The following is a 27301-nucleotide window of genomic DNA, read 5'->3' as shown; positions in this document are numbered from 1 at the left end:
GTGACCTCTAGCATACAGTATCTCCCAGGCTTGTTTTTCTCCATGTTTGTCTTATTCACCAACTAAATGAAGTTAGGGATACAGAATGAGTTAGGGGAATTCTTATGTGTAAACCTAAAGTAAACCTTAGGTATTCTACCCGGTATAGGTTCAGTTTCTTCATTGCGAAGGATTGTTGGGAAAAGATGAACCACGATCAGGATTGGCAAACAATGCATGTGGACCAGGTCTGGCCTGCAAACTCTTTTCATGAATAAAGTTTTATTGGAACACAGCCGTGGTCATGTTTGTGGTTTGTGGATGATTTTGTGCCACCATGGAAAAGCTGAGTAGCTGGAATAGAGACTGGCTCACAAAGCTTAAAATATTTACTCTCTTTTCCTTTGCAGAAAAAACTTGTTGACCACTGACCTGTGCTTATTTGGCAGCCTGTTTGTTTTGGTGGTCGTTGTTAGTTTTGGTGAAATCTAATTTTTAATGCTTCCTTTTTCAATTTTATCCTCCTCAACACCATCACTACCCCTGCATCCGACTTAAATTATAAGTACTCTTCATTTTACTAGGCTTATTGTTTAAGGAATTTTTAGAAATATTTTCTCTGTCTGAGATATTTAAGATATTACAGCCTGTGGCATACCTGCTTTGAGTGGCTAGCATGTCAGCTCCATGAAAGCAGGAATGTGGGTCCTTTCACTGCTGCAAGCACAATGTTTGGTTATGTGTCTAGCACAGAGAAGGCATGCAAGAATGACTCCTTGGGGGTAAGGCGATTAAGTAGTCATGCCTAGAGCTGGTAAGTATAAGAAAAAAGATGGTAGCAGAACAGGTAGGCACTCCTCAAACCCCTGGGCTTTAAAGACAGTTCAGTTGTGAGGCACCTCAAGGAAAATTGTCCCTACCCTGCTCACTTTTTCTGTGCCCTTGACCAGAGTCCAGTGTTGCCTGTCCATCCTTGTTTCAGAGGAGACGTGGACCTATTGCAGATAGTAGATATTTTTTTATGTGGCATTGGGTAAAGAAGAGAGCTAGAACAAGGCTTGAAAGGAAAAATATACTAATATAACAGAATATGAACATGCTGAGTGAAATATTTCATTTATTATGTCTTAGAAGAGAAAAACTTACCAGGGAAAAAGTTCATCTGAAAAATACTAAGATTAAGATGCATATGTATCATTGAATCAAATTATATCTTCTAAGATATTATATTATTAACATTTTTCCATTACTGCCAATTTTCCTCTTTTTCATGAGTGTTTTCGGAATTAAAACACACTCACGCAGACACACGCACAAAAGCTTTCATTATGCAGCAGATGATGGCTAAACATCTGTGATAAGATTTTGTTGATGTAAGTCTTTCCGTGGAAGGCCACTGGAGTCCTCCATTTGTCCTTTGCTGCCTTTGTTTCAGATCTCCAGTGCTTAGTGATCATCAGCAGACCTGAACATGGTGAATCTCAGAAGTACCTGAGGAGAGCTTGACATACCTCTACCCTCCTTTGACTTTTCCATTTTTTAATCTAGTCCCCTGACTCAGAGAGGCAGGATAGCTGCAGGAAGACATTACAGGCTGTTCTTGAACACTTTTCCTAATGGACCACCCTGGTTCCTAGGCCTTTAGTCTTCATTCAGTTTAAAATATCATTTCCTGGTTTTACCCAGCCTTTTTCCTACTAAAGAAAAGCAGTATCTGCTTTGCCTTTTTCACACCCAAAACATCTGGCTTACCTTGCTAGGGGATGGGAGGTGACAAACTGTGTATTCATTTACTCATTCCACCAGCAAGTGATTACCCAGTACTTACTGTGTTCCGGAGAATATACTGACAATCGAAACAGACATCATTTCTGTTTTTACAACATTTGTACTTCGGGGGGGTGGAAAACAAACCAATAATAATTGAATAAACAGCAAGTAAAGGAAATAATCATAAGTAATATGCAGAGAATTTAAATGTGACACTACTTGTTTGGAGAAACCAACGCAGGTGCCATGGAACCTGTGATTTAGATAAAAAGAAGGAGCCAGCCCCGCAAAGGTCATGGAGGAGTAGTCTGCGTAGAAGGCCAGCTGAAGGCTGAGGTGTACTTAGATTGTTTTTTTAAAAAAAATCTCTGAAGATGAATGGTTTAGGGAAAGCAGAGAAGAATTTAACTCAGAATAATATATAATAAAGACTGAAGGTCAATCAGGCATTTGAGTCTTAAGAATTCATATGTCTGCCAGTAACTTGACCAACTCAGTTGATTTTTTTGTTTGTTTGTTTCTACTGGATAGAAGGAGTTCTATTCCACATGATATTTATGTGCCAGCAATGAAAAGTAACTCTGCTCTTTATTGTCTTTCTAATCCAATTGCAATTGGATTTTTCTTACCAATTCCAGGTAAGCTTAGAGCAGAGTTAAATTTTTGGATTGTATTTGAAGGGGTCCATAGAAATATTCATCTTGAGATTACTGTTCCCATTAACCTAGGAGATTATGGTGTTGGAGAGAACAATACACAGGCCACTTTATATCAAGATGTAAGCCATCTTCTACATGCTGTGTGAGGTGGGCAATGGCAAGTGGAAAATCTTAGATCAGTACACTCAGGTTGAGGTCCAGCTAATCACAGCTTCCTCTTGGGTCTTAATAGCACACCCAGAGCTGAGGCACAGACCATGCTACTGGATCAGAAAAGCAACAGTATAGTTAACAAGCTTTGCATAAGGCACATTTAAGGGGTAGGTGGAGGTGATTATTTGATTTATTTGGCAGAAGGTCATCTCTGGAATTCCATGATGTCATCTGTGGAGTTTCTTAATCCTGTAGGTCTAAGGTCTGTATTGAAGGGTCAGTGGAGGATAAGTTTAACTGGAAGGTGATGGGAGTCTCTGGTGGCTGGAGACTTCGTTTCATGACATTTGCAATCTCAGGAAAGATGCTCGGTGGCCTGTACTATGGGCCTTTGAGACTTCAGGAATCAGGAAGAACAGTATATGCACACGGCAAAGAAAAAAGTTAAAAACATATATAATGAAAGGTGAAAGCCTCCTTCCCTTGTTTTCATCCCTAATCATTACCACCTGTCATTTTCCATACAAATATATGTAAGGGGAAAATTGGTTTATCTAGAATATAAGTATATCCTTAGAAATTGTAATGATCATATATATGTGGTTTTTTTATGTATTTATTATTCTACAAAGAGCTTGTTTCACTTACAGATTTATTTTGGAGACTTTTCCATATCATTACATTCAGGTCTACCTCATTTCCATTTTTTTAAAGACAGCATTGTATCATTTTGTGTAGTTACGCCAAAATTTATTTAACCAGTCTCTTACTGATAAACCTTTTTTTTTATATTGTTATATCATATTCAATATGACACACGCCTAACATACTCTTTTGATTCTTTCTACAGGATTCTTTGAAGTAGAATTGCTGGGTCAAAGTACATATGCAATTTAAATTCTCCAAGAAAATTGCAAATCTCCTCTCAAAAAGTTTATGCCAAAACACATTCCCACCAATAGTGTGTAAGAGTCTCTGCTTCCCCACATCCTCCTCCACTCTGGGTACTTTATTAAATTTTTATTTTTGGACTGCTCTATCAGGCGAAAGCCTGTGTCTTCTTGTTTTGATTTTCTTCTCTTTAAAATAATTCAAATAAAAGGGTAAACACTCAACAGGACATATAGTTTGAAAGCGAGGTCTGCTAGGAGCTTGGTATGCATCTATGGTTTTTTGATCCAACACTCTTGGGGTCAGAGTTATTTCAAAATTCAAAATTTTTCAGATTTGGGAAGGTATTATGTATAGATGCCATGAATCAGTACCACTCCCAGCCCAGTCTGGGCCAGCACTCTCTAAGCAAACTCAGCAGCCCTTCCACAGGAAACTGTGTAAATCTCCCCACAAAGTGGACCAAGTAAAGATAATAAATAGCCTCACAGCAGGTTAGGAAAGGCTTTTGCCATAAAATAAGTTTGGATCAGGTAAGACTGTGCCTCCAAATGAGTGATGCAAAAGAACTCAGGGGATTCAGAGCAATTTGGATTTCAGAACTGCCATCAAGATATTGTGAGCTCATGAAAACAACCACTTCACAAATAGAGAAGGAACAAGCCCGAGTAGTAGGAGTAGGCAGCGCAGAGGTGGACTTCTCTACCTGCCTGTGAGGGCACGCCAAGGATATTGAACCCACACAAAGGTGGCTAAAAGGAGCTGCCAGTGGGTTCTGATTGTTTTCCCTTCCTTTCCTAGTTTCCTTCGAAGGCAGGAGTGCCTGCGCCCCGTGGACCAGTGGCTGATCTCACTGTTGCTAACGAAGCCGTGTGAGGACCTCTGCCAAGACGAGGTGAGTAAATGAGAACTCTACAAAGCCTCAGATGTGATAGGCACCACCAGAAGGGTCAGGGAAGATGACCTGCTCCTTCTGGTAATTCCAGGATTGAATCTTCCTCCATTCTTTTCCGTAGTTACAGATGAAATGACCCAAAAGTACATGTCTTGATTTAGACAAAAATCAGGAAAGACCTCGGTGACTCATGGCCATTGCCTGAATTCCTGCTATCTTCAGCGGGCTTTTAAGAAGGATACTAATTCAAGAGCAGGTAGACTCACAGAAATCATGAAAGATTTGTGCCCAGGAGAAACCTGTCCTTGAAAAGGGGAAGGATCATGAGAATCGAAAATGGTGCAAATCTATTTTTAGTTAGTTCTCATAATACCACCTTCTAGGGATGAAGTAACTTACCAGGATCACTCAGCTCAATGAATTGAACTTTGCTACAATAAATCAAGTCATACCAACCTGATAAAGGCAGTGTCATAAAGAGAAATCTTCTTTTCTGCCAGGGTGAATGGTAGATCTGAAATTTAAACTCCAAGCAGACTACCTTATTCTACTAGTTACTAGTTCTACCTTTCTGCTTCTGATAAACTTTATCTGGTCAATAAGATCCCTCAATCCCAACCCCAATAAGATCCCGCGGAAATGACTGTGTAATGAGTTGTGTCTGGAAGGTTTCTGAAGCTGAATCCAGGTCACTGATCTATTGCCTTATATTCCAGAGGTACGGGAAGGGTTGGTATGGAGGCTTACTGGGGACAAATGTGCCATACATTTGATATCCGTGGACTGGGTCATCTTTGAGATCCTTTACTGTCTCAGGATTCTGTAAAATATATATCTATTTAAAAATATATCAAAAAGTCTCATTCTGTTTGATAGTATTAGTCAGCAGGGAATTGCAAATTAAAATCATAGTGTGATCATACCATACACCTACCTAAATGGCTAAAATGAAAACCACAGATAATACCAAGTTTTAGTTGAGGATATGGAGCAACCAGAATGCCCATACATCGCTGGTGGGGATATAAATTGGTACCACCACCTTGGAAAACTCTCACATTTACTAAACCTGAACATGCATACATCCAATGACTTCTTGATTCAATAGAGAAGCGTAAACTGAGTAAAAAGCACTAGCATGTGTTCACCAAAACACACGGGCACAAAACTCATACTAATACTATTCCAAAGAGCTCAAAACTGGAAAATACACAAAGGCTCATTAATATTAGAATGGTTATATAAACAGGAGTATGTTGGCAACAATGGACTATCATAAACGTCAATGGGAATGAACAAAGTACAGCTGCATATGACAATATGGATGAAGTTCATGGTTCTCAAAGGACAAACTGATTCCAGTGAGTAGGTGCACATAGGCAAAATGAATCCCCAGTGTTCAAAGTTCCTGGAGTAGTTTCCCTGCTGGAGAGGAGGTAATGACTATAAAGGGAGCTTCTGTTTGTCGGTCTTATTCTATTTCTTACTCTGAATGGATGGTCCTATGAGGGGTGAGAATTCATTAAGCTGTACACTTAGAATCTGTGTACTTTCCCATAAGTATGTATAATTGAATAATATGGTAAAATATTTTTAAAATTCTTAATGAAGAAAATAATTGTTCTATTTCTAGCATTTTTACTCTGAAGGTAAAATAGTTTCATAATGACATTATTTTTGGTAGGTTAGAGAATTTTTATTTTGGCTCCCTATAGTTTATACCACATACAAATATCCTGAGTCCCCACAGAGAATCTACACGTACTGGACATTATTCCTCTCCTACCTAATGAGCTTTCGGATGTGCATCCAGGCTCTCTGAGACCTACTGTAAAAGAAAAAAAAATAATAAAGATAGTAAAAAGATAGTAAAACAAGTGCTTTGATAGCACTTTTAAAAAATTCATAACTGGTATAAAAAGAAGTGACAGCTGTTTAGTGTGTACATGTGCAAGAGACAAAACAAAACAAAAGATTTGCGGTGCTGTAAAGGTATCAGTCCTATGTTTTGCCAAGTAAGACCGCACCGCTTCTGACATAATATAGTCTTAGTTCCTTCTTTGCCTTTATCTTGTGAATAATGGATTCAGCCATTTACAGGCCTCAGTACATTTGGAGGGAGAGATTGGAAGAATGTGCTCACCAAATTTGCACTCTCCTGAAATTTCTCGAGGACGTAGGCTGAAGCACCTTCTATTATTTGCCTCACAGTTGGGACTGTTTCCCATTCCAGTGTTTTTACTTGTCAGTCTTTTTTTTTTTTTTTCCTCCCCCCATAGGTTGGCTGGCTTAAATCATAAATGCACATTTGGCGGTACCAGCATTGCTATTATAAAGCAAATCATACCCACTTTATAAAGTCAGTATCATGAACAGGTATCTTCTTTTTTATGCATTATCAGTTTTAACGTAATAGGAAAATTAAAGCATGCATTTCCCAAGTATAGAAATCAAATGTAATCTAAATGCAAGCCCCAGGTCGATTGCACAGTAATAGTTGGTAGTATGGCTATTACTAATCCCAGCAGGAAAGCTGCAGAGATCACCTACGCAGTTTACAGTGTGTGTCCTGGAATGACAGTAGTGGAAAGATAACTGGAAAATAGGGAACGTGAGCCTAGGCAACGACTTGAGAGAATGAGCTCTTGTGATTCACATCAGCAGAAGAGGTGGTCGGTTTCCCATAAAATGGGGCTGCTTTAAAAAAATGGAGACTCTTCCTGATATTCTGCAGTTTATCAAATCTAAACCCCCATCTGAGTTTCCTACAGGATTTACAGTTGCAATGTTACAAAGGGCGGTTTCTTAGATAAACAAATGTGTGGCCATGTACTGCCATTTAAAACTGTGCTGTTCTGTATAATTTTCTAGCTAACTAAAACACATCCTTTAGGCAGCAGCAGGATTTTCTGTTTTTCCTTTTTCTTTCTTTTCTTCTTTTTTTTTTTTTTTTTGATGTTGACTGTGTCAGTTGAAAAATATTCACAGGCATATTGTAACACTTTTCCTGCTTTCTTAAAACAGAACTTAAGGAAACATGACTTTTTGATTACTTGACCATCTCTATAAACACCAACTGTTGAAAGGAGCAGTTCTACTGTGATTCCTTTGAACACTCTGAGGGTTGGTGGAGCTATAGCCCTACACCAAATGGCCCCACGTTGCAGTCTTTCTTCTATGGCTTCTGTATTCCTTCTGCATCTTGCTTTGCCACCAAGCTATCAGCTGTCCGTTTTTATTTCTATCAGTGATCTTATTTATCTTATGGATAAATCTTCTTTTTTTTTTTTAAGATTTTATTTATTTATTTGGCAGAGAGAGCACAAGGAGGCAGAGTGGTAGACAGAGGGAGAGGGAGAAGCAGGCTTCCATCCCAGGACCCTGGGATCATGACCTGAGCCGGCAGATGCTTGACCAACTGAGCCACCCAGGCATCCCCAGATAAATCTTTCTTTTTGTTCTCTGTTTTCTTCCTCTAGTCTAATTTGAACTGTAAGAGAATCTAACGAGGCCCTTTTGTGCCATGTGCAAAGTATAGAGACGTTCTGAGTAAAGGCCTTGTAAGGTATTTTGTAAACACATGCAGTATGCTAAGACCTAACACTGCACAGTTCCTGACATCTTAATCAAAGCTTAATAAATAATAGCTGCTATGATTTTTAGTCTTGCTAATATAATTATTAAAAATCACGTGTAGATCGGTTAAGGGTACATTAAGCAGTGGCCAACGAATACACTCAGCCATGAAATGGCTCAGTCATAACAGGTTTATTTCTCAAATACAGAAAAGCCCAGGATAGGGGTGGAGGTGACCAGTAGTTATCTTCCACAAGACAATTCACCTATCCAGGTGTCCTCCGATTTGAGTCTCTTCTGTCTTCTAAAGTCCAGATATTTTCAGAGAGAAAGAGGAAGAGATGAAGGCATGAGGGTGGGAGGTTTTCTGGGCCAGATCCGGAAGTAAAGCATATCACGCCCACTCACAGTTCTATTGGCTGGGACTCCATCACGTGGCCTGACTGCAAGAGAACCTGGGTAGTGTAGTCTCATTCAGGGCCCAGGAAGAGGAGGAGAATGGTTTTGATGGAGCTCAGTCTCTGCCAAGATGTTTTGTTGTTGTTTTTGTGTATAGATTTTGTGACATTCATTTTAACAATTATGAAGCCATTTTTCTTCTCCGCCATTTTTACTATGTTCAAATTGTACAAGGTTTTAAAATTAAAACTATATGGGCTAACAAGTTAAATTTTTTTTTAAGATTAAGCTTATTTTTAAACTTTGCTAAAACTGGTATCACGTAAAATTAGCTTCACCATGTCAGCAGTATTTCTTCATCTTCTAATTCAAATATTCTCTGCCAGTTTCCAGGTAGCAACTCCATACAGAATTAATCTTTATATGGAAACAGTGAGCTATAGAGCAAAGATTTGGGCATTGGCATCACCCAGACCATATTTTACCCCTGCATTGCCACACACAAATGGGAGAATCTTGGATATGACTCTTCACCTGGTTTGCTTCCCTTCCTTTGAGTCCTACCTCAGCCCTGCTCTTCACCCAGGAGGCACTAGTTTCTTTCAATAGCTTCAGTTGATTCCAGTTGGTAGCTTTTCCAGCACTCCCAGAACAGATTTCAAAGCCACCAGCACCTGTCAGGCAGAGTCTTCTCCTCCAAGGTGTGGTCCCTTCTTTGAGCTTGAAGTTGTGACAGTCCCAACTTCTTCCCCTTGTTTCCCCAGTCTGTGAGTGAAAGCTGATTCCTGTAATTATTAAACTATAATACTTCTGTTCCCTTTTTCCGTTTTTGGAGAATTTTCAGTTCTACAGTATCTGGTTAAAAATTCTTGACATTAAATCCTGTTAAACTCCCAGTATTGTTTCTGTCTCCTGACTGACTCAGAAATTCATGCCAGGACTGGTCCCAGAAACAGACCCCTAAAAATGGGATGTAGGGATGACTGTGCTCATAAATTGACAGTTTATCATGTCTAGGCTAAATATATGTCCACATGTCTCAGTTTATGGTTTTCATGGTTGCAGCTCCTGTTGTGACCTAAAATAACAAAACTAGTATATATAGCATTCTTTAGTTTTCAAAGGGTATTCATATGTGTTATCTTATTCAGTCCTTGCTTCATGTCTCTGAGGAACTTTACAAAGGAAGAGACCCAACTTCTGAGATGTTTGAAACCACTGAGTTGGTAAATGAAGAGCCAGCGACTCAAAATCAGGTATTTCAGTGCTTTTTTTGTCTACACTAAAGCTAACTTTTAGAAATGTTTTAAAAAGTACCACCTGCTTCACGATTAAGAGCAAATTGTGTTTTAAATATTAAGATTTCTTCCAATGAGAGAATATAGTGCCTGTTGACATGGTGAAGGGGAAAGATAATCCAATAAATTGGCTTAGTTTCGTCGTGCCGCTGCTGCCTTAGAAGGCTATAATTATGTCTTGCTCCGGGAGAGAAATAATTTTTGGCTTTTCCCATTTTAAAAGATATTAAGTTTCAAAATCGCAGGAAGAAGGAGTATTTTCTGTATTGTAGCAGTTTAAGTTGATCAGGCATTAGTAGTAAGAATCTGTTCTTACTTACCCAACTCGAACTGAATAATCTCAGCATTGCCCCAGGTATCAAAATCTCTCATCCTCATTTCTCAGGGAAACAATGAGCTGCATTGTGTGAAAGACACATAAAGCTCCAAATTTCAGTTTACTTTGACATAAATAGAGTGTGCTTTTACAAATGTGTATGGATTATGTACATTTTTATGAGTTTGACAGAAAGGAGACAGTGGAATGGGGAGGTATTTGTAACATCTTGGCTCTTTTTCCAGCCTCTTGAGTTTTTCCAAAGCTTGGCAGGATTATTTTCATACCAGTTAAACACTTGTATGGCCATGGCAGCAAGGAAGTCTAGAATTCATAAAAATCCGTCTTGTTTTTTCAGATGCAAGTAATCAGTCCTAATACTGTTTTGATTTCATTTACTGAGAGGTAGATTTTTATAAAGCCTTTGGAGGAAAAGTTAGTGGCATAATTTTAGGCAATGCTTCAGTTATATTTGAGGGTTAAAACTATATTTAATTTTAATTGTTAAGTACTAGCTGCTATTCTTAAGTTCTCTACCATCTTTTTTTAAATTAAAAAATGTATATACTTAAGGTGTACAACATCATGACTTTATATACATAGTGAAATGATTACTACAGTCAAGCTAATTAACATATCATCTTCTCACATAGTTCCTTTTTTGTTCTTGTTGTGAGAGCACCTGAAATTTCATGGCGAATTTCCAGTATTCAGTACAGTATTAACTATAATCATCATATTCTACATTCAATCTATTGACTTGTTCATCCTCCATAGTGGCAACTTTGTGCCCTTTGACTAATATCTCTCTCCATCTCCCCCATCTCCCTACCCCTGGCAACCACCATTCTACTCCCTGCTTCTGTGCATTTGACTTTTTTATATTCCAGTTATAAGTGTGATCATGCAGTATTTTTCTTTCTGTGCCTGGCTTATTTCACTTAGCATGATGCTCCCCAGTTTCAGCCATGTTGTTGCAAATGGCAGGATCTCCTGTTTTGAAAAAACTGAGCAATTATATATGTATAATTATGTGGGTACACACGCACACACACCCCAGTTTTTTTTAGTTAGTCTCCATCAAGGGCACTCAAGTTGTTTCCATATCTGGCCATTGAAAATAATGGCAATGGACTTGGGAATGCAGTTTTCTCTTTGAGGTGCTGATTTCATTTCCTTTGAGTTCATACCTAGAAGAGGGTTTGCTGGATCATAGAGTAGTTCTATTTTTAGGTTTTTGAGAGCCTCCGTACTGTTTTCTATAATGTCTATACCAGTTTACCCTCCTACCAGCAGTGTACAAGATTCCCTTTCCTCCATTTCCTTGCCAACACTTTTACTTTTTTGATAATAGCCATCTAACAGATGTCAGGTGATATCTCATTGTGTCTTTGATTTGCATATCCCTGATCACTATTAGTAAATATCTTTTTTAACCACCAAAATACTGTTGACACGTATAGTCTGTTGTGTGTGTGGGAATGCTCTCCCCTGCTGCCTGGCAAACTGCTTTCTTAGCCTTTCTGAAACGACACACCCTTTCCTAGGAATTGACCAAGAGAAAACTCACAGCTCAATAATATGTATTGCAATTTGGGCTTCCTCGGTGAAATTATCTCTATTTCCACCAAATTTTATATTCATTTCCTTTCCTTTCATTCCAAGAACAAATTAAACCTTTGATTTGGATCTGATTTGACAGCATGCATCTGCTTTGGTGTGGTTTTCTGGTTTGCAGTATCACATACACACCAATACCAATGCCTGTGTGTTAGATTATAAACTCCTAGGGGGCAAGAGTCGGTATTTCCCTTTATAACCTAACCTGCCACTCCACAGATATTAGGCAGTTGTTCAGTGTTTTGATTATGATAATGATCTTAAGTAAAAGGGAAAGCAGCCTCTTAGAGAAGTTCACCATTATTTGGACATAGGTGATCTTAACCAAAATACATAATTGAGACCAGATATGGTTCTGAGTGGAAGTTGGGCATCCTTTTGGTTCCTGTATGGCTAGTGAAAGACTCCACCATAAAGAGGCCACCTGGTGAGCCTTGCTCTTTAAATCGTGGTCCACAGGCCAGCAGCCTCAGCATCTTTAACCTAGAAGTTTGTTGAAATGCAGATTCTTGGGCCTCAGTTTAGACCCTCTGAATTATTCTGCATTTTTGTGATCCCTGGGTGATTTGTATACACTGCAAAGTTAGAAGTGTTGATGTTAGAAGACTATTGATCTATTTACTGATTTACAATTTAATATCAGCATCACATAAGTATCCTATTTGAAAACATAATCCATTGGAACTATTACACTACAGTAGTAACAAAATTTCTCACAATCTTGGAAGATAATTTAAACATTCATTTTAAATTTAATATACAAATTAAAGAGACATTACCTACTAGGTTTTGTTTTTGTTTTTGTTTTGTTTTTAGAGAGAGAGAGAGTGGGGAGGAGGAGCAGATGGAGAGAGGGAGAGAGAATCCCAAGCAGACTCCCTACTGAGTGCAGAGCCTGACACAGGGCTTAAAGGACACTTAACAGACTGAGCCTCCCAGGCGCCCCTATATACTAGTTTCTCTTTCTGTAGTATGGGGTATTAAAAAGGAGCATTTCCTTATAAAAACTAATGGTTTTTCTAACCCTGGTGCCTAGGAAATTAATGCTCAATGCACTTTTTTTTTTTTTATGCGGAGTCCTATCAGCCTCATGATATAAAAATTACAGGGATTGTAAAGTCTTCTGTGCTCTTTTCACCTATGTTCTCAATGTTTTTTTTCTGAATGTTAGGGTATTTTCTATTTATCTAGTGAATACCTATTTTTTTCTGGTGTTCTGATAGATATTCAGCATCACTAAAAGCCAGTATTTTTTCACCTGGCTTTGTCTTGACTTGCCATTTATTTTAAAACACATCCTGTTATAAAGTGATCTGTCATTGGATTTATTTTTGTTCTGATCTTTTTCTTCTTGTTTCCATTTCTCACTGATAATTTCCTTGCTTTTGCCCCTTTGTATTTGCATTATCTGAACTGACACAGGCTGGTACCAGTGTTTGCAATTAGCTTCTTTCTGCCTTCCCTTCAGTAATTCTTCTTGGACTTGGGCACATTCTGTTCCCAGTTTCCCTCGGGAGACTGATAAGGAAATTAAATTACTGCTGCTACAATGCATTTCAGCGACACTGTAAATTTCCTAAAAGTCTAAATGTTCATATTCGCGTTTATTTTGACAACCCTAAGACCCATCCTTTCTTAATTTAACAATAAATAACCAGTGGAAATATTTTTGGCTTGTTTGTTTTCTTATTTGGAGACAAAAGTCCTCTTTTAAATGCAAGGGCTAAAAAAAAAAGATAATTACTTTATTTAGTAGAAGGAGAATAACTTGCTTTATTATTCTTTTCTGTGCAACTTGCTGGTTATAATTGAGCTGCCCCTTAATTCTTCAAATCCTGGTAATCTCCATCGAGTACTAGTTTCAAGTCCTAGAGACAGACCCAGGGTTTCACGGATATAGTCTTACCACCCAGCTGGGATGTAGACCAGGAATTTAGGAAAGACTTTCTAATTAAAAGGTGTCAAGTAGAACTCTGGCCGGAAAGTTCCCCAGCAACAAGCAATGGCCACCAAGCAGGAAGAAAGGACCCTGAGTGGAGAACAGGAAAGCTTCGTTGCATGGGCAGTGCCCATTCTTCCTTAGAAGGCAGAGGCAGAGAGCATGTGTGTACAGGACTGTGATCCCCTGGAAATCATCGGTATCATTCCTGAATTTTATGTGTGAAAGCCTTTGTGAATTAACCGGAACATTCAAGTGATTGGAAGATGGTATATAAAAACATACCTTGTCAACCTACACCCCTGCTTAACTAGTTTGTTTTCTTGGGTGTTTAAAGGTATGCAGTTAGTATCATCATTATGTGTAAGGAAGCGTGGGGGCGAGGTAGGCAATGATGTGTTTAAGTCACTTGTGTTTCAAGTTTGTCCTATTGGACCCACTCCATCTCTGTATAGCTGGGAGAGGTGAAAAGTATTACGTTTCATGAAACTTGTGCCTCATCTGGATCAGGACAGCTTGTGGTGAAATTGCCTTCACTAAAGAAGACCCATGTACCCAAACTGGCCAGTTGGAATAATGATCAATTTGGGTGGATTCTAGCACAAAGCTACTCTACTTGCAAATAACTGAGAGTTTTAACTAGTTTGGAAATGCTCTAAAGCATCTTTTGAGTTAAATTACTTGCTCTGGCAGAGGTAAAAATGATCAAGCCTGTGTTAAAAGGGATTTTGCTTTCTGTTCTGGGGGTGAGTCTCTAACATTGTATTTCATTGATTCTAAGATACGCTCCCCTCTCCACCTCACACACACATTTTCGGATGCCTAAAATGAGGATCCAGCTTATAGTTTATGGCATCTTGCTGGTGTTGTGGCAGGAGCCAGATCATAATTACCATCCTTTGCATACATGAACATGATTGCTCCTTCTAGTTGTGTGACCAGACAACCAACCATAACTTCCTGACATTTAAGATAGCCATTTAAGGACCGTTTGATGAAGGTAGGTTAGATTATTGACACCTGTTAAGATCAAGAAAGCTCTAGCATGGAAACCTGCCAACTGGTTGTCAGCTTAGAGACAATAGTGGACTGCCCTTTGAAGAAATGCTCCTCGCTTTCAGAAATGCATGGTTATCAAAGACAGGGATTTGGAAGGTTTAGACTCTTGAGTATAAAGACATGTTACGAGTACCTTAGCCAATACATTCAGCTCAGGTTTCCTTTGTTTATGCATAGGAATGATATGTGCGAAATCTGAAAAGAGCCACTTCAAGGAGTACAAAATAAAAAAAACAAGTGGTAAGAAAGTCGTGTATCACCATTTAATTCGCAGTATTTTTATTTGTTTTTTAGTGATACATAAAAACGAATGTGCTTTTTCTGTGAATGGCTTAAGTCTGTAAAACTCAGTTGTCAGAAAGGGGCAGATAGGGGCGCCTGGGTGGCTCAGTCGTTAAGCGTCTGCCTTCGGCTCAGGTCATGGTCCCAGGGTCCTGGGATCGAGCCCTGCATCGGGCTCCCTGCTCTGCGGGAAGCCTGCTTCTCCCTCTCCCACTCCCCCTGCTTGTGTTCCTGCTCTCGCTATGTCTCTCTCTGTCAAATAAATAAATAAATAAAATCTTGAAAGAAAGAAAGAAAGAAAGAAAGAAAGAAAGAGGCAGATAATACCTTGGTGAGTGTGTGTACATGTGCAAAAGTGATTACTTAATTGTGCTGAATCTAGATGCAGAAGAAGTCAGTGTTTCTAACTATGCTTGGGATTCTTCCATCTTTCATTTTTGAAGATCATCATTTCTCTTTAAGGAGAGTCTGAATTCTCTCGCACAGAGATAAGTTCAAGAACTGATTCTCTTCTCTAAGAGCCTGTATTTTAGACCATCTGTGTATCTGATAGCTTATTGATGGAGTTTCCTTGCTCTATTAGTTGAGATTTTCTTGATCGCGAGCAACAGAAGTCAGCGAAGAGGAGCACGGAGCATCTCACAGAACCCAGGGCCTGAGATGCAGCAGAGTCCGAGAAATTGAGTATGATAGCAACCCAGGAGCCCCCTCTCCATTTGCAAGTAAATGAGCGTTTTAACTAGTTTGGAAATGCCCTCGATGCATCCTTGAGTTACAATGTTTGTTTTAACACAGGTAAGAGTCATCTTTTTGTCTGAATCTTATGGAAGTTATAACCTACCTGATCCTCATAGATATCAAAGAGGACCATCTCATTAGAATTTATAAATGAGCAAGAGTCAAGAATGCTGGAAGTAAAAGAAGTGAAGCCAAGTACCTGTTGGGCAATTCCAGGTCTGCTTATATAATTTCAGCCCAGGAATAGAAGTCTGTGATATTGCTTGACTTCATAGTATGTGGCCCCCCACACCCAAAAAATGGTAACAGTACAGCTTATTTTAACAGAAAGGCAGAAACTACTGATGTTATGAGCAGGTTGTTTTATAGGGACTGTGCAGGGGGAATGTGAGGTTACTGGTGACTTTGGCAGCTAAATGAGGTCTCTATATTACTTGGTAATTTTCTCTCTCCTCTGGTTTCTCTCAGACAACTAAAGCCTTTCTTTAAGTCTAAATAACACTGTCTTTTGATAAATAGGAAGATCTCTGAAGACGCACTTTGTCTTTTATTGCTCCATTATCCTGGGTGATTTATGGCAACTGAAGAAGCAATCAACCCAGGAAAGATATGCTTGTATGAATTCTCCTCTTCTCTATTTTAAAGTGAAAATATTGGAAGACAGAAAAGGACCAATCAAATACAATGAATTTTTTTTATGTTAAATAAGAGCAACTTTGCAGTTTGTTTCATTACATTTGTGGGTAAGCTAAAGATACACTAGCCAGGAATCTTATATTGGCATTTCCTAATTTTGAATTTCTGGTGTTTTAATGGTGATTTATCTCATTCAGTCAATCAACCCATATTTATTGAGTGCCTATAATGTGCCAAGCACTGGGACTAGAGCAGTGAACAAGACAGATGCAGGACACTCCTTGTCCTATAGTGTATCAGAGAAAACAAACTCTCCAAATAGTAACCGCAGTCAAATATAATAGGCCCAAATCATAATTATTTTTTTAAAGATTTTATTTATTTATTTGACAGAGAGAGAGAGACACAGTGAGAGAGGGAACACGAGCAGGGGGAGTGGGAGAGGGAGAAGCAGGCTTCCCGCAGAGCCGGGAGCCCGATGCAGGGCTCAATCCCAAGACCCCGGGATCATGACCTGAGCCAAAAGCAGACGCTTAGCAACTGAGCCACCGAGGCGCCCCCATAATTATTTTTGAAGGTGTGTAACAGGAATGTGTAACCAACGTTAAGAGTCTAGGAAAACCTCCCCCTAAAAACAGAACATTTACATTGAGAACTGAGAACTAGGTAAAAGCCAGGAATGTGAAATAAGGGTGTTCAGGGCAAAGGGAATGGAGTGCACAAATGTCCAAAAGAGGGAGGAGGGAACATTGTACTTTTGAGGAGGAGAGATTCCATGGGTTATGTGAAAACATGCTCATTTCAGATTTTCCAGGGACTTTAAAAGGTCTTTTAAGGAGTTTAGACTGTAACCTAAGGCCAAAATAGAGTTGCCAGCAGAGTTGAAGCTCAGAGAATAGGTTAGGTAGGGCAATGGACCAGGCAAAAAAGGGAATAAGACCAGTTAAGATACTGGAGTGGCCCAGAAGAGAGATGCTGTTGGCCCAGAGTAGGGTAGTGGCAGTTATAAGTGGATGGAGTTAAAGCAGAATCAGTTGTGCGGGTGTGAGGGAGAAGAGTCAAGCTTAGCTTTCAGAGTTTCATGGTTAGCAACCGGATCATTATTGGAACTAATCATTAGGGGAAAAACAACAAGAACAACAATTAATTGCATATTTCCACCCTTCTTTATTCAAAACAATTTACTAAAATGCATTACTACAATCTGTTCAGTATCACAAGAAAAGACAGTGGAGAGGAAAAGACCCAGCCCATCACTGATGTCCAACTTTCTTTGTACAAAAGGAAGACACACTTGACACTGAGCACTTCAGCAGCCCAAGAGAAGGGACAAACATGATTCATAGTGTTCATAAGTGAAATGAAACCCACTGCTTGGAGAGGCCCCATTCTGCCTGATACTGAGACCAAAGAGAAATTTCTCTAGTAAGTCTTTCTCGAAAGACATCACATAATGTCACGAACAACATCCTCATCAGAAACCATGATAACCTTCATCAGCTATTTCCTGTATAGTCCCTCAGTATGGACCAGTGCATCTGCCATGGCGAGAGTATTGAAAATCAATTCGGTGAAATAAGAGAATACCTCCATCAGATTCAACCTTATGTGGTTCTGACTGTCACTTTCTGATGATGTGCCATCAATCCTGGGGGTGGAATGTGTGTCTCACTTTGTGTCTGTGAGGTCCCTGAACTTTTATAAAAAATATATAATATCAATTATATATTTATATATAATTAATTAATTAAAATATTAATATATAATACATAAACTTATATAAACTTTTTTATAACTTATATATAACATATATATATATAAAGTTTTTTGGATCTCAAAACAGGAAAGAGGCTGTTTCTGAGGAACAGACATAGGCTTGGGGGAGTTCTCCAAAGTACATCTTCTCTCAACCAAGTTTTTGAAAGACGTTACTGGATCAGTAATGAGTTTAAGGTATATTCTCAGAGAAGTATATAGAGAACAGCTACTCTGTTTTGTCAGGAAGAGCTAAGCCATGTGCTTGGCTTAGTCAAGCTAGGGGTAGAATTTTAGTCAAGCTAGGGGTAGAATTTTAGTCAAGCTAGGGGTAGAATTAATACCCTCTTGGGGCAGTCAGGGTGTTTAACAATGAGATATGCCTCAGTGGAAGGGTACCTGGTTTTGCTTAGCTATGAGCCATATGAGTAGTCCCAGGCAACCCAAGATTCTCCCCAGAAAGTCATTGTGAGTCCATTATAATACAGATGGGAAATGGAGGTCCCAGAGTTCCCTGTTTTAAGGTACAATTTTAATCTTTATTTCAGAGAAATTTTAAAGCAGCTGTAACCAAATGCCCACTTTGGCCATAAAAATAAAAATCTCAGCAAATAGAGTATCCAGAGAATATCAAGCTTTGAGCAGTGTCATTCCCAGTATAGACTGAAAAAATTATAATGCAATTTTTAAAGTATCCATTAAATTTTTTACCAATATCCCTGCTTATTTAAGCCTAAGAATAGTAAATCTGTATTTTTGTTGCTGTTGTTACTAAAGAAGAATATGGGTAGTTCTAGAATGTAGTCTTACTACCATTAGATTTCAGTGTGATAGCTGAATTAGTCAACTGCTAGCGCTACCTTCAGTTTGTACTTGTTTGAACAACGGTCTTGGTTCTAGTCAAGTCTAGTCTAGTCTTGGACATCTAGTAAGTGTGAGGGGGAGGTGCCTGTTGAGGTTAGTGATCAGGAGAATATTTCCTGGGTCTTAATCCATACTCTTCCATTTGACCTTGGCAAATTACCTAAATTTTTGTGTCATTTTTCTCAGCTATAAAATATAATAGTATATACCCTGTGAGTATATTGTGAGGAAGAAACAAAATAACACATGTAAGAGATCTTAGGATACTCTTGGATATAGACAGTGCTCCGTAAACATTGACTGTTGTTACAGGTCTTAGTTGAACTCTATGCCCTGACCCATTCCATCCGTATCACAAACGCAGGCTGCAGGACATGAGCAAAGCTAGACAAACTGAGGATGACTCAGCCCAGCTCCTCTAGTGAGGCAGTGATCACAAGGACATGTGCTCTCTTGCCAAAAGTAAGGCGGCTCTCTTCATATTTGAAGACCTGCTTATTCTCTCAGTTATAGCAAGTGGCTACCATAAACATCCAGATGCACTTTCTACTTGGACTTTCGGGGCTTATTGGCTGGTGCCTGTATTTTATCATTAAAAAGTAAGTGGGCATTTGCGTTTTTTTTTTAAGAATCTGATGAGTAGATAAATGAGATAACATGGGAGATTTGCACAATGAGAAGGCAGGATCAGGGCTGGAGGAAAGGAGAAGTGATAGTTTGAATACAGAGCAAAAAGAATGTTAGGCCCCTCTCCACTTCGAGGCATATGGTTTTAGAATTCATTTCATCACAAAAACTGGTATGCCTACCTTGAGTGTGCACGGAAGAAAAAACAAATGGGCGCAAGGAAAGTGGAGGGCTCGTGGTCTGATATCATCCAGGAATTCTTAATACCTGTATCTGGGCTTGCAAACTCAAATGACCAGTGGAACCAGACAAGTAATGTAAAGAAAGAGGCAAGGTGTATGTAAGATGGTAAATGACAGCGGACACTCGCACTTGGTGCTGGAGAACGAGAGAGTAGTGGTGACTGTGAAGACCTGGGGATTATGTGTTCCTTTTCTTTTTCTTTCTCTCTCTCTCTTTTTATTTTTTTTAAGAAAGAGAGGGAGAGAGTGCATGAGCGGGGGGTGGGGCAGAGGGAGAGAGAGAATCCCAAGCAGGCTCCATGCCCAGCACAGAGCCCGAAGTGGGGCTCGATCTCACAACTCCAAGATCAAAACCTGAGCCGAAATCAAGAGTCAGACACTTAAACCAACTGAGCCACCCACGCGCCCCTTGTGTTCCTTTTAAAAGATAGCTACTACTCAGATCTAACTGATTGTTAACCATAAATGAAGGTAGATGGAGTATGCCCACATCTTCCAAGCTGTCAGGAAGCAGTGTTTTAATATTTTCAGTAACTATTATAACATAGTATCAGCTAATTGAAATCTAAGACACCGTGTGGGTCAACACTGTAGGCCAACGAAAACACATCTGTGTGCCCACTTGAGTGTGGTTTCTTGAACAGGTAGCTTACCTGCCTTATATTGGATGTGAGTTACGTATGTTAACTAAAACCCTTTCCAAAATTTCTCAATCAAAAATGGGTCCTGTTGTTCAGGTGTCCTCACAGAATTGAGGGAAGTGGTTGAAGACCTAGCCTATTTTATGAAGATAAATGATCTAAGAGACTTTATAAGCAGTACGGGCCTTCCTGTCTTGAAGATTTGGATCAGAGGTCATAAACAGTTGACCTTTGGCCTTCAGTCAAACCTTTACCGAAATTTAGCCACACCCAATGATTTGCTTATTGCCTCTGGCAACTTTCCCATGGCCATGGCAGAATTGAGCAGTTACTACAGAGACCCTATGGCCTACACAGCCTAAAACATTTATCATCAGAGGCCCTTTACAGAAAAAGTTGTCTCCCCCCTCATCTAAATAAACACATCAACCAAAAATGGTTATATAACCCCAAAAGTACTATAGCAGAACTATATACAGGAATTCATGCACGTGTATCTAAAGTGCTGGGACAGCCTGAAAGGCGAGGGATCATTCCTTCTGGCAGATGGTGTGGAAGGCTACACTGGAAAGGTAACACTTGAGTCTTGAAGGACAGGCCAGAGTTCCCCAAGTGCAGAAGATGGAACTTTGAGGCATGACGTGTTTGTATCACAGCTAGTGATTTAAGCTTGTGGAAGAGAGGAGGCAAAAGAGGGCTTTACACTTCCAAGAATGCGGCAGGGAAGCAAGAAGGAACTTTGCTCACGTCCCTTTCAGCTTTCATAATCTCAAGTTCCCTACTTAAGTTTATTTAAAGAATATGCCTTTGACCCAACTTTAGTAGTTGAAAAGCAACTGAACATAACACGTCTAATCCAAGTGTGAACTACCCGGTAAAGATAGACAATGAATATGGTCCGTAAGAAAAAAGTCTAACCACACCAATCTAGTATTCTTTCTTAGAGATCAATGTTGCAAACAGTGGACCTTTGACTTTTGGCTTAATGAGATATTAAAATTCAATCTGTCAAATGAATATGGATTCATTCTTCCTAAGAATGCTTTGCAAAGAATATAGTCTATGTCTAGTGGTAGTGTGAATTTTATATTTTAGTACCCAGCAGTAATGTATATGTAGTGTTTAGTAAATACTAAATTAGTAGGTAAGCTATTAAAAATCATTTACATTTATTCATTTCTTAATCATCCCTCCAGATTTGTCTAGTGAACATTACAGAACTATAATTTGACAAGAGAGCCAGGGATTACAGCCCTAGAAGTACGTGGAGGCCATTTGGAGTTTGGCCATGCTCTTCGGAGGGTTACATCCCAGAGAGCATTTGTTCTTTAATGTTCTTGCTCCTACATTTAGCCAAGCCCTAAAAAAAAGCAGTAGTGTGCCAGGTAAATCCATGCCTCATTCTGATTCAGCATTACACTTTCTTACATTTGTTTGAAGGCTATCCAAGAGGTTAGTCAATGTATTAGTTAGAATAATGCTAATTATTGCAACAGAGCAGCCCCAAATGGAAATAACACAGATCCATTTCAACATTATATCTCACACTACATTCCTTTAGGAGACGCCATGTCTTTGCAAAGCTGGTTTTTCAGAAATTGTGATTTTTAAAAGCAAGTATTGAGCAAAAGTCAGTATTGAGTAGGAAGTGAGGTTGGTGGTATTTGAGAAGTACAAAGTTCAACAGACACACAGATCGCCTCAGTAATTATTACATCATAAGAACAAGAGTATTTCTTGACTTAATATGGGTTATTTTTTTCAAATGACCAGTAGATCATTAGGACATATATATTTAATGGTTTTTTTTTTTTAACCTAATTGCTTTTAAATGAAATTTATTTTGGATATTCTTTTTGGCCCAGGGGCACTGTGAAAAGATTGCTTAAACATAGGGTGCCAGGAACTGTGAAAAGGTTTTGGAACCTCCGTTCTGAGGTGTTTTGGCATGCAGAATGCAAGGTTAAAGCTAGCTTTACGGGTATGTCAATGCTGAGGCTTAGGGTAAGAGAGGCAGGTCCACTTTCTTGAAGGTCTCCGCCTGGTACTCTCATATCACTTTACTCATGTTCTCTTAGTGGTGTCTTAAATGATCATAAGCAATGGCAGGCTGGGGAATGTTACATAGCGAGCTGACATGACATGAGCCAGGCAGCTACATGACAGGGGAGAATGAATGTTGGTGAACAGCAAAGTCTCTGTACAGTTCACTCCTCTAGCCACATATAGAACACTCTGCTTTTCTCAAGAAAAAAAAAAAAAGAAAGCAAAAGTCCTTGATACTGGGATTTATAATAAATACATATTTGGTCTTCATCCCATTTTTGGCCCAGAGCTCCTAAAACCCTTGCAATTTCCTCAGTGATGAAATCAACAAATGTGTCTTTTGTTATGTTATTGGACTTTTGGACCACACCTAAGGTGCAAGGCTGGTTGCCAAGGGAAAATAACCAGGAGATTAGAGGTTTGGAGCTTTCATACCTACCACCTTGTCCTCTGGGGAGGGTAGAGGGGCTGGAGTCTGAATCACTTGCCGAAGACCAATGATGTCATCAATCATGCCTATGTAATGATGCCTCCATTAAAAAGCCCAAGGACTAGGTTTGGAGAGCTTCGGAATTAGTGAATCCATGGAAATTTGGGGAGAGTGGTGCACTTGGGCAGGCTAAGGAAGCTCTATGCCTTTTCTCTGTACCTTGCTCTCTGCATCTCTTTCAACTGGCCGTTCCTGAGTGGTATCTTTTATAATAAACTGGCGATCTAGTAGGCAAAATGTTTCCACAGACCACAGATTCCTGAGATCTGTGAGCCACTCTAGCAAATTAAACCCAAAGAGAGGGACATTGGAACCTCCGGTCTATAGCCAGTTTGGTCAGAAGCACAGGTGGCAACCTGGACTTGGGACAGGTGTCTGAAGGTGGGGGAGCAGACTCTTGAAATCTGATGATATCTCGGGTACATAGCGTTGAAGTGGGAGAGCGAGGTTCTGAGGTTCTTGTCTCCCGGAGTTGAAGAATGAATCTCGCTGACAAGGGAGAGTTGAGTAAAGCACAGAAGTTTATTAAGTGAAGATACAGAAAAAGCTCTCAAGAGTGAGAGGGGTCCCAACAGGGTTGCCACTGAGGGCCTTTAAGATTGGTCTTTTATAGAAAGCTAACCAAGAAACTTGAATCCTTTTAACTTCTATTGATAGCCCCCTTGAGCAAGGACTAGTGATAACACCTTCAGTTGCTTCCTTCTTTTTTAGGGTCGGGTGATAGTTCGTCACAGGTGATTATCATAAAAAAAGACACCCACCCCCACACACCTAGGACAGGGTGGGCCAGCTTCTTGCCTTATCTCTGGTTTTCCCACACCTCCACAGTTTTGGGATTTCTGTGAGCCCGATCGCATAACCCCCTACCTATCTCTCTTTACCTCACCCCTCCTGCCCCTTCCTCAGTGTCAGGATTGAGGTGGATTGTGGAACACCTGACTGGTGCTGGAGAGTTTCTTGGTGGTGTGTGGGGAAACCCCCGGTTGACCAAGAAAAGACAAGAGTGCAAGTTGAAAATAAAATGTGTTTATTTATCTTGAGGTCTTAGGGATTGGCAATTGGGAGACAAAGAGTGGACCAAAATCGACATACGCTTCCGAGAGACAAAGGAGGTTAAGGTTATTTAAAGAGAAAAGAGGGAATTCCTGTAAGTTGTTTTGAATGAAATGTGAGTGGTGCTGGTATAGTTACAGTTAGGCTAATCTATACATGATTGGTTGCTAGGGCTATTACTAGGCAGAAAGTCCATTTATGTCCATTTTAACATGCAGCAGATGCCTTGGCTTTCGGCTGAGTTCAGCAACGATTCCAAGAATCTGAGACAGGAGACGTCCCGAAGTCCCACTTCCACTGTGGCCTCCCGACTCTATTTTATAATGACTCTTCTAGCTATGCTTACTCTATTTGGAATGCTCTTTCACACCCCCCACCGCCCACACACATACATCGGAACTGGGTATTCTGAACCCTTGCAAGTCCCCAACCAGTTATTGCATCGAGCTCAAATCCAGAATGTCTGATAACGTTCAGTTGTTTTCATCAGGTTTAGAGTTGGTTCCTCCTGTTCTTTGCATCTACATAATAAAAATCAAGTTATCTACACAGACCCCCCCCCCCCCCATACACACACAAGACATACAACACAGTGGTTAAGTCAAGGACGGTATAGCTGCATTACCAGCTTGTCGTTTAGATAAAGAAAGAATTGGTCCATTTCAGGAAGGGAGTTCTCCTGCACAGGCACTGGGGATACACTTGGACCTGGCATTGGGGGGTGGCGGGCGAGGGAGCACTGGTAGTAGGAGGATTAGTGTGTTTCTACTTCCTGGGTAAAACTCTTTTGGCCACTATTTTCTGTGGCCTCTGGCTCCATCCACTGACAGGTCTTTTTTTTTTTTTTTTTTGCCCATTATCTGCTATTGTTTTCTCTGAGGTCTGCTCATGTCACTTGGGAGGATGGAGCGTCCATCTAAGGCCTGCATCATCACAGGCTTTCTTGCAGACCATTTCTGTGATGTCTTTGGCAGTGTCATTTCCTCAAAATCACAGTAGGCTTCTCATCTATTTACGCCCAGGAACTTCCCATGCCAGTAACTATACCCGGTGTTCTGTGTGAGACACATTTCCTCCCCTTTGTTACCTTGCTCTCTCTTTCACATGAATGGTGGATCTTCTGAGGCCACTGAAACATTAGACTTTGGCAGGAAATCCACGGCTGTATCCCCGTTTCCAGTCATGTAAGCCCAGCACCCAGCTGCTGAACTACTTCTTTCCCTCATATCCCTGCTGGCAAACCAGGAGCTTCTCTGAGCTCATCTCTTTCTTGTAACATTTTATGACAAATAGAAGCAAGCCAACACTCACTAATACCCTGGTTCTTTTAAATCACTCTTCTGCATTTACAGGTTTAGTCTTTGGAAATCCATCTATTCAACTCCATCATCTAGGATTTTTTTTTTTAATCTCTCTGCCATGTGTGATGGTGATTTAGTTTTAAAGGTTGTTGCTTTACATGACTATGTGAGAGACTTGCTTCCTGTGGCTTTCTCCAGAACTTGCCAGAAAGTCAGCAGCGAACATCCCATAACTTCTTGGCCAGATATCTCAGGCCTGAACCAATTAGTACCAAGCATAACTTCGAGTAATCAGGTATATCCCTTTAGTAGAAGTAAATTCTTCAAACTACATACCCAATAGTCAGTCAGGGACAAGTGGGATGAGTATTAAAGACCTCAGTCCATCACAGTGTCTACTACACAAGACTTGCAAGAGCTGACAGATTCTAGCATGGTCAGCATAATGGGCTAACCTGCCTTTCAAACTCTTTCCTAGTTCTAGACCTCTGACTCGCAATGAAATTTGTGGAAAGCTAGGGAATATAAATAACTATAATTAAGCTTTCCTTTCTCTCTCGAATGTACTCATTGCCATCCTTTTTAAACCAATACACTAAGCTCCTTTCACTGGTTTTGGCAGGCAAGTGTATTAAACTGATGACTAGAAGACAAACTTTATTTTGCTGCCCATTTTTACCAGCATCGGTTAATCTGTGACCTCTGGTGATTCTAGCAATTGGCGGTGGCGTCCTTTAATTTGCTACCTTTCAACTTCTCTTTAATGATCATTATTACTTTTAGAATAAAAAATACACTTAGAAAATTAATAGATATTTGAGCCTGAACTGGGTATTTTCTGGAATGTATGTGGGAGTCCCTCTTATTTCTTTTGAGGCTACCTGTATAGGCATAGTAGATCTGGGAATTCGAATTGACTTGTAGAAGTTTTTTTGTTTTTTGTTTTTTTAAGTCTTGGAAGCAAAATTGTTTCAGTAATTTTTTAAAATATTTCTCCCAACCTCTCCGTCTTGCTCACTGTGAACTGGTTAAACATATTTACTGAAATGCGGTTTTGAAGTTTTGACCTGGAGACAAATTTAGATGGGGGTATTTGCTTTCTCTTTTCGCTTGATTGATGTTTCTTATTTGTAGCACATCAGTTTTTTGCCACCTCTTTGTAGTCGGCCTGCCTGCAGCTGTCCTGTAGTCCATGTACACACCAGGCACCACTGGTCTGTGTTCCTTATGTGTTTTCTAAATATATCGAGCTTTCCAGATTTCTTTTTTGAAATATGTTATTCATCTGGCTAACATAGTAAAAGGCACGTGATTTTAATGGGAATTTCGGTGCTACTACTTACATGTTGAACTTAATTGTTTAGCTTTTAGTAACGGAAGAAAATCCCTGAGTAAGGTCATGCAGTTTACTACTGGCTTCCACAGATAGATTCAAATGAGAAAAGTCAGGAGTTAAATAAAGCAATAAAAATGTGCTAATATTCCACGATTGCTGGATGATCAGGACAGCTGAGATTTAGAATCAGAGGTCTCAAAAGAACATGTTTCTTCTCTTTTTGGTAAATGGACCTAACATGCATGTCTACCTAGACACACATAGTGTTTCAGGTGAATAAGCAGCTGGGGAAGAAACATTAGGAAAGATCAGTTTTACTCAGGGCATCTGAAATGAGGAGGAGGTAATCAGTGGAGCAGAGAAGAGATTCGGCAGTTAATACCTTCATGTATTCACTCAACAAATATTTATTTTCTGCCAAGAAGGGTCTTCTGATAGGTAGCTCATATTTGTTGGGGAGCAAATGGGACCCACCCCTGTTCTCATGAAAAGTGATCTCATGGGAAGACAGAGCGAAAACAAATAAAGATACACAAAATTAGAGCATGTATTAAATGCCCAGAAAGGAAAGAACTAGGTTATGTGAGAGAGTAACAAGGGAGAGAGCAAAAATGGCTATTGGGTTTGGTGGGCAGGAACGATCTCTCCGAAGAGGGGACATTTAAGCAATATCACGAGATTCAGATACTTAAAAACAAGAGGAAAAGAAGACCCAATAAATTTCATACTCTAAAAA

General features: G+C 39.7%; 1 protein-coding gene across 1 annotated transcript in view; it reads left to right on the top strand.

Moving 5' to 3' along the window:
* RARB (retinoic acid receptor beta) overlaps positions 1-27301 on the top strand; it is a 505987-nt gene that overhangs the window by 46868 nt on the left and 431818 nt on the right. The window contains exons 2-3 of the mRNA XM_035724196.1: positions 4254-4347; positions 9474-9578. The gene's annotated coding sequence lies outside the window, so the exon portion shown is untranslated. The remainder of the gene's footprint in view (positions 1-4253; positions 4348-9473; positions 9579-27301) is intronic.

This window comes from Zalophus californianus, chromosome 1 (genome assembly GCF_009762305.2).
Source record: "Zalophus californianus isolate mZalCal1 chromosome 1, mZalCal1.pri.v2, whole genome shotgun sequence".
NCBI classification, from domain to species: Eukaryota; Metazoa; Chordata; class Mammalia; order Carnivora; family Otariidae; genus Zalophus; species Zalophus californianus.
Note: the sequence above shows the minus strand (reverse complement) of the source record. Positions and strands in the feature narration are given on the sequence as shown.